Source organism: Mya arenaria, chromosome 3 (genome assembly GCF_026914265.1).
Source record: "Mya arenaria isolate MELC-2E11 chromosome 3, ASM2691426v1".
NCBI lineage: Eukaryota > Metazoa > Mollusca > Bivalvia > Myida > Myidae > Mya > Mya arenaria.
Window position 1 is genome coordinate 12,841,415 of NC_069124.1, and position 8,918 is coordinate 12,850,332.

The 8,918-nt window shown below is 34.2% G+C and overlaps 1 long non-coding RNA gene across 1 annotated transcript; it reads right to left on the reverse strand.

The window, feature by feature from the left end:
• Nucleotides 1-354: 354 nt before the first annotated feature.
• LOC128228105 (uncharacterized) lies at nt 355-1,706 on the reverse strand. The gene is made up of 3 exons (XR_008259888.1): nt 1,562-1,706; nt 785-913; nt 355-478 (listed from the first exon to the last, which is right to left on the reverse strand). It is a non-coding gene; the product is annotated as an uncharacterized LOC128228105 (long non-coding RNA).
• Between the last annotated feature and the right edge of the window lie 7,212 nt (nt 1,707-8,918).

Below are 8,918 nucleotides of genomic sequence, written 5' to 3' on the forward strand. Positions count from 1 at the left end.
AAGAACATGTACAAATGTATGAACGAAACATTGGTGTGTTGTCAGTGTTTATGCACCATTTTCAATAAAAGTTTCAGTATAAAGCAACAACTGGTACAAAAAAAAAATGTGGACATTGCAGCATTGCTATATTATGATAGATGGCACAGTGTAATTGCAAGCATGTTTAGTTGTGGAATACGAATGAGTAAGAGATGCTTATGAGTAAGACTGTTTGTCATTATTCAGTAAAATTTACATCGAAATTGGCTGATGAAATAAACAGAGCATCTGAAAAGTTTATGGTCAGTTCGCGGTACATCTGCTATAAATCTCACTCTTGTGATCATTTACACACAAACAAGTACTACAGAGTTGACTTACATATTCATTTTCCTGAAATATTGGATTCAGAGCTGCATCTCCTGGATTCAGATTGAAGGACTACCGGTGGGAGGAAAAAGGCACAGCTAACTGGAGCTTATTGGCACATCATGATCTGCAAGCAAGACACAAAAGCAATGTTTTACACTTATAAAACTATCTGTCAATACTGTTAAAGCTTTAAAAAGGCATGTAAACACTCATTTGAGGCATACACAACCTTTTATGTGGTCATAAATGTGATAAATATGCAGAAAAGCTCATGAATAGAAAGATTTTCAGGACAAATTTTATGAAATATATAGTCTTTTGGACAGTTTGCTATCAGATTTTAATAATTCAAAGGCTAATCTCATCTTATTGAGTACCCAGATGCATTTTGAAAGCATTAAAACCAGACATGCTTAGAATTTCTTCTTACTTGGAGACAGTATTCCTTTCTCTGAAATCCTTGCTGAATGCCGGTATGGAAAACCACATGAGACCACATTTTTACCAGCACTGGTTCTTGTCCTTGAAAATTCCCCTGTGGCTACAGCAACCAGGCTTGCTATTGAAATAAACAATACATTAGGGTTTTAAGACATTTATAATGTATTAAGGTTGATTTTTTTAATGCATGAAGGGAAAAGGCTCTAATCTTTATGAAAGCGGTTCACTTTTCATTTCTTTTGCTTTAAGAAAAGTCAAGTTTTTCAATGTATAAACTGCATAAATAAATGAATATATATGAATGATTGATGGAATGAATTATTGAATTAATGAATTAATGAAAGGTGGCATTATTTCTTTAAAATAGGGATCTCATTGTGTTGCTGTGATTGTTTAAGTAGATGTTTTCTTGTCCATAAGCTCAAAATCATATGCACACTAAATAAAACATCATTCTGCATCAAATGTGCAGTAAGTTTTGCTTATTTGCTTATAGAATTTTAAATTAATGTAATGTTTGCTTAAAAGAGCAAACAAAATGTGCGAATAGATGCACAATACAGACCAAAGTCTTATACGAGTCAGCAGTGTCATTAGAAAATAATATTATTATCAAAGCCGCAAGAGAGATGATCGAGAAACAACATGAGATGAATTCATTTAGGAATGGAACAAACAGTATCAATGGGCTTATATGACCCAAACTTACTCAAATTATACTTCAGTTTGGATACAATTTTCCATTATATGATCTTGAAATACTAACAAATTACAGCATGTCGGCATGTTGGCATACACAAAGTACAGCTCGGCCTGGTGGGCAGCTCGGCGTGCGGGCTGTCTGGCTGGTTCTTTACAGTTCCTCCCGGGTCTGTTTAAAATAATAAGAAAGGAAAATAGATAAATCAACAACACCCAAACATACAATCATTGACGCCCTTATAGCCTACACAACATACTCAATTAACACATCCCTGGCATACCAGTTTAAATTGATGGGTTCAACTTTTAAGTGATCCACCACGATCAAAAGCTGCTCATGACAGGTGCGATGAAGCCAACACTTGAAGATGAACCCAATATCACATTTCAGTTAGAAAACTACTGATGTAACCTAAATCTGGAATTTTTCTCGGGCTTTATTTTATATAAACACGTCTTTATTACATACTGTAAACATATTTGTGAACGAAACGGTATGAAACTGGGGACGAACACAAACTTTGTGAAAAAAACATGTTTTTTTTAACAAATATTTAAAGAACAGACATAAAATGTATTCATTCTTAATTTTTACACCTATTTACACAAGGTGTACTTGCATTTTGAAGCTGTCAGCAACTGCTTCATTCATTAATCATCAAACATCTGACTAAGTGAAAACTGTACCAGGTAATTTCATTTCGCAGCAGCCATTTTGGATTTTTGTTTACATTTTGGCGAAGTCTATAAATGGTCTAAGAACGTTCATAGTCCAGTTGTTTTCGTATCAAAAGTGATAAAAACTATGAGAGACCCCTCCCATACTTAAATACAAACCAAATAATCCTTTGTACTTGCCTTAAAACATGAAAAAAAACGTTTAATCAAATTTTCACTTTCGTTTTCAGTGAACTCTGACTGGATCCCAGAATATTTCATCATCTAATTCTATAAATAGCCACATGGTTCTCCGCAAATGTTGATATACGTCTTTTAAAGGGTGTATAAAACCGGTACCAGCATTGAGTCGCCTTCCGTGAGAAATTTATATTCATGAGATTCATAAGGGGAGATAACTACAATCGACTTGGCATCGCTACTGAGTACATTCATGGTATGTAACTACGTAGTAAGTCACCTAAGGTCACGAAGCTGTGTAAGTCACGAACGGCACGAATGCATAAATTAACAGAACAGAACAGAACTTTTATTAGGCATAAACATTAATATGTTCGTAGCCAAATGCATATATATACATTCACGGCGGTAATATAAAACAGTATTGACATTAATATTGTATGAGAAGAGCATAAATTCAAGAACAAATATAAATATAGCTTTTCAAATACTAGTAAGCAATAATTAAATTGAATTAAAGCACTTTTGCACTTTTCAGTGGCAATATAAACAAATTTAGCAAGTTTCCTTAATAATGCTGCATTTTCAGAACTTAACAAATTACATAGTTTTTTCTTGGTTGGCCAATAACAATAATATCGTGGTAAGCACATTTGTCTACTATCTTTATAAAATGGACATACAAGAATAAAATGATATTCATCTTCAATCATATTCATATTGCAATATATGTATTTTCTATCATGTCTTGGTATATTTCTATATCTGCCTTCTTCTATAGCTAACTTGTGTGCTGAACATCGCACTCTACTTAGAGATACTCTATGGTTAACATTAGTGACACTATCGAGATATTTTTCATAACAAAATCTTGTTTTTATATCTTTATAAGTACAAAGTTTGGACGAATCATTTAAAGTCGCATACCATTTCTGCATGTGCTGATCATATAATCTTTCAATAACTTTTGACAACTGTAATTTAGTGACTGACATATTATCCCATAGGTAGTTAAATCCTAAATCATTTAACAATTTTTAACATCAGAATACCATGAGCTGCTTATATTTAGTGAACTACAATATCTAAAACATCTAGACAACAGTTTATCATTTGAATTTACAAGCTTGTACCAATATTGCAATATCCTCTCTTGGCGTATAACATGTAATGGCACTTTGCCAAGTTCACCATAAACAGTAGCATTAGTTGTTTGACATCTAACATTTAGTAATTGTTTTAAAAATTTCAAATAAACCCTTTCTATATCGGGAGCAGAATGAAATCCCCATATTTCACAACCATATGTTAATATTGGTAAAACCATTGAATCAAATAATTTAAGTTTTTCATGTACATTTAAGGGTATCTTTTCAAACAATGAATTTAACGAAAACATTGCACGTAGTGCTTGTGCAGATAAAGCTTTCTGGGCCACTGAAAATTTTCCATTGGATGATAACATTACACCCAAATAGCAAAATTTATTAACAATATCCAGTTTAACTTTGTTATAAAATAGACTGACATTTTCTTTCCGTGTACCTTTCTTGCATATCATAGCAACAGTTTTATTAGTATTTAAAGTGATATTCCATTTTAAACAATAATCATGTAATTTATTTAATAACAATTAAAGGCCTTCCACAGATTTAGAGAACAAAACAGTATCATCAGCAAAAAGAAGCATAAATATCTGTAATTCTTTTAAATTTACAAAGTCATCTCTAACACTTTTTAACTGTGACTCCATATCATTAATGAACATAATAAATAGCAATGGGGATAATGTTTCCCCTTGTTTCAATCCCATATAACTTTCAAACGAATCTGACAACTTTCCGTTCACTCTAACACAAATTTTAACGGACTCATACATAGATTTTAACATATTTACATATTTTGACGAAAGATTTTGTTGAAATAAAAGCTTGAACCAAATACCATTTCTATACACCATATCAAAAGCTTTTTTAAAGTCAACAAATGCACAATAAAGCTTACCCTTGTCACGTTCTATTATCTTGTTAATTATATTTTGTAATACAAATATGCAATCTACAGTACTACGTTTATTCCTAAACCCGAATTGCAAATCGGACAAAGAATTATTATTTTCAACAAAAGACCGAGCCCTGCTGTCCAACAACAATGAAAATATTTTAGAAAACACACTTGTCAACATAATTCCTCTGTAGTTATCAACATTATTTAAGTCCCCCTTTTATGGCACAGGAATAATAATTCCTTTAGTCCATGATATAGGGTAAACACCTTTAGTGTAAATATAATTAAACAGTTTACATAACAATGGAGCTAAAGAATCTTTACTATCTATAAATAATTCAGGAATGAGCATATCTTCTCCAGGACTCTTTTGACGTTTCAATCTATTTATAGCTTTTATAACTTCACTTTCACTAAAATCACAATCCAACGTATTAACAATGTTGTCATATACGATATTATCGTTTAAGACAGTTTCTATATACTCGTCCTTATACACTTCATCGCTCGAAAAAAGTTGATTAAAATGTAAATAAAAATCTTCAGCAGACACAGAATGCTTATTAACAGTTTTCTTTTTGATTTTCTTAATTTCCTTCCAAAACTGCTTTGGATTTTGCTTAGACAAATCATGTAATTGTGATTATTTTCTTAAATTAAATTTCTGTTTCGATACTCGTTTAACTCGCCTATAACAACGTCTTTTGTTTATAACAACAGCTGACAAATGAGGTGACCTATTTAACCTATACATTTTATTCGCTTTATTGAAGTCACGCCGAGCTGTATCGCAATCATTGTTAAACCACGGGTTTTTACAATTTCTCCGGTTATCATGACTATATGTTTGTTTTTGTAAACCAAACACTGCACGTGCACATTTATACAGGGTGTTTCCAAAAGTAATTATACCATTGTCAATAGTATCATTAGAACATAATACATTATTAACAATATTGTTAAGATTATTTAACTCACTTGCAACAGCGTGTTTGTACATATTGATACTACTATTATTCCAAGCTAATTTTTCAGTAGCAGGGGCGTCTTCATTCTTTGTATTTTCGTATACACAACGAATATTAATTTGTAAAGGTACATGGCTAGAAAAAGTGTAAAGATCATGTACAATAAAATTACTTATAATGTTAAACAACACAGCAGATATAACCGCATAGTCAATTACACTTTTACCAATCGTTGACATAAATGTATATTGACCAATACTTTTATCATCACCAATTCTGCCATTGGCAATTCTTAGGTCTGTACTTTTACATATATCAAGCAATTTTATACCTGATGAATTTATAATACTATCTTCACTATGCCTATCAACAATGTTAATTTCTTCGTCATCCCCATCTACAGTATTTAGATATTTATCAAATAATTTTACAGAATCAGCATAATCATTAAAATTTGTTGTTCGGGCATTTAGATCGCCCATAATACAAACTTTACCAAATTCACTATAAAGTCGTATATCTTTTTCTAGCTTTTCATAATATCCGGTGCTATGAGACTTAAAATACACAGAATTAGCAGGTGGAATATAAGCAAAGCACATACATATATCGTTTTCTAAGCGAAAATATTCTTTATCAATCTTTAACCAAATAAATCCATTTTCATCACATTCTAAAACAGTAATACCATTTTTGAATATCGAACGAATAAATAGACATATCCCACCATGGCCCCTATTCGACTTTCTATTAACTGAAACACTTTCTTTTCTTGGAACAGAAATACAATCATAGCCATCAAGTGTATATTTATCATCTTTCGTTTGCCATGTTTCGGAACAGAATACAATATCAAAATTACAGACAAAATTTACAAATTCATTGTCAGATAAACACGTTTTTAGACCTTCAAAATTCCACGCAATGATTGAAAGTTCATACTCTCCTCGCCCGTCCTAGTTAGACGAGGTTGGGGTATAAAGTTTATGATTTATGTACAACTTATCGCGGGCAATATAGGCATGTTTGTTCTCGCGCTTGGCCTGTTCCATGATCGGGATCAACTCACGCCGTCTCTCCTGTACCTCCTTCGGCTGTTGATCAAACACATTTTTGCCTTGGTTAACTGCACGGGCTGCTCTCTTTACCAAAAGTTTAGAGTCAGTGTCTTTGAATTTTACAATTATGGGCCGAATTTTCCCGGAAATAGGGTGCCCAGGAGCCCTATGAGCCCTATCAATATGTACTACACTGCGGGCTTCCGCGATTTTAAGTACCGATTCACAATAATCGAGAATCTTCTGGCTACAGTTTTCGGTACTCACAGCACTTGCATACGAACCATGTGCCGGGCCCGGCCTCCCAAGGGCCGATCTCGCCGCCTGGGTCGTTTGCGCATCGCCGCTTGCAGTTTCCATCGGTGAGGAGTCAGCTGATGCTAGTTGTTCAACGGGGTTAACCTGGAGGTCTGGGCGTGGTGCAGAGGTCGCAGAAATGTTCAAGAACACCAAATTGTCCCTCATAGACCGACATTTAAGATCTGTAAAGTCATCCTTAAGTTTTGTATTTTGGTCATTTAGTTGTTTATTAGTCTGTGAGATAGATTTTACCTCGCCCTGTAGCTTTTTCAACGATTCCTCGTGGTTGTTTGTAGCAGTGTAAACAGTGTCATATTTATCACTCAAGAAGTTGTGGCTCAGCTCAATACTAAGGATTTTAGAATTAGCTTCATCAATCAATTGTTTATTCGTGGATATTTTGGATTCGATAGTGGTTAGTCTATACACAATTTCTACCTGCTGTGATTCAATGACATCTAATTTGCTAATTTTACTCAGAATAATGTCAATTTTAGACATCATATCATTTGGAATACTTTGTAGTGTCTGGTGTTCCATTGTTCTAGGGATTTGGAATGGATTTAAATGTGCATTCACAGTGTTCACCGGAAAAACGAATGGCGATGTCTGAGCCAACCCACTAAACCCCACACTAGTTTGCGGAGTTTGTGGTGTACTTGCAAAGCTTGAAGCAGTTGCTGGGGTAAACGTTTTGTTGTTACCTTTTCCCTTTTTGCTCGTTTTGTTACTCTTCGAATTGTTTACATCGGTGCTGGTCGCCATCTTGTCTTTGTTCTCATGTTGTTCACCTTGTTCACTAGACGAAGATCCTTTAGTATTTCTCCTTTTACGCTTTAATTCTCTTGTTTCTGACATTTATATGTTCTGCAGTTTATTATTATCACTAAGACCCAATGAAATTTTATGTAAGATCCTATTTTTAATACAATATTTAACTATTTATCCAGAATCAAAAATTTTCTTGCCGCCATGATTACCGGAAGTCATCATCATAACGAAAAGCATAATATACGTCATCAAAATAAGCTAGATGAACTACACATATTCACATCGTAATCTAAACAAATTAAATAATAGAATAAACACGCAGGTTCATGATTTAGGCCTCTCAATTAATGTAGGTCACGCACATAAACAACGCAGGTAAAACACAGATATTTGCACAAAGAACAATATGTATACAGTGCAAATAATGAAGCAATTTCAATAACTGTCATGCCACGCACACGTAGAGCCGTTCATGTGTAACAATCTGATTATAAAATACTTACAATGCACATTTAATCCAGCTGAAGTCCATGACACACTCTTAGGCAGGGCGCTTACAAAATGGCGACGATCGAAAAGAGAAATGATCATGCTAAATAGAGGCGGCGTAATCTGTATAATATACCTTATCGATATACGGTTTCCAAAAAGCATTCACTTCGTTTGTTTGTTTATTGATCAGTGAAATAGTGTTTACATATCATTTCATTTTTAAGGAAATTTTTGAATTGTTTGGAATCGATTAATCAATTATGGTAACTACTTCTTATAACCGACTCACACCTGTAACAATACACTTAGTTTTTCGCCGTTTTCGAGCGGTTGCATATAAATATGTTGTCTTCATTTTGTGATTTTTTTCAGCTGCATTTTCAGGGATATGCAAAATGTACGAGTTCAAGTGTACATTACTATACATCAATTCAGTTTTGTTGAAGTTTAAAGATGTCATGTGTATTCAAGCATTCAATGAGCGCATTATTTCGACCGAATCACCGTGTAATCATTTGTAGTAACGATCTGATGTGCCTACTATGAACGTGGCCCTGAAGGGCCCCCGTTCAAAAAGCAGGCTATTATATCGTTCAGGTGTGTGTGCCGTCCATCCTGATTATGGTGCTCTCCTGGGTCTCTTTCTGGGTGGCCCACGACGCCGCCCCCGCCCGAAACACTCTCGGTGTCCTCACTGTCCTCACCATGACGTGAGGCGTACACTGATAATGACAATGGACAGAATAAAAATGGTTAGAATGATGAACAGAAAGAAAGAAAAAAAGAAAAAAAATATAACAAAACCAAGAGGAGGCCAACTTGCCAAACTAGGCGAATGAGGTTAGATATGACGATGGAATATTTGTACAATGCCTGAATGGAGAGATGGATTATGCGACAAAACCGGTAAGAATGGTTAGAAGGAGTCAGTAGGATTCATTGGTGTGGAAATTGGCTGTTAACTGCA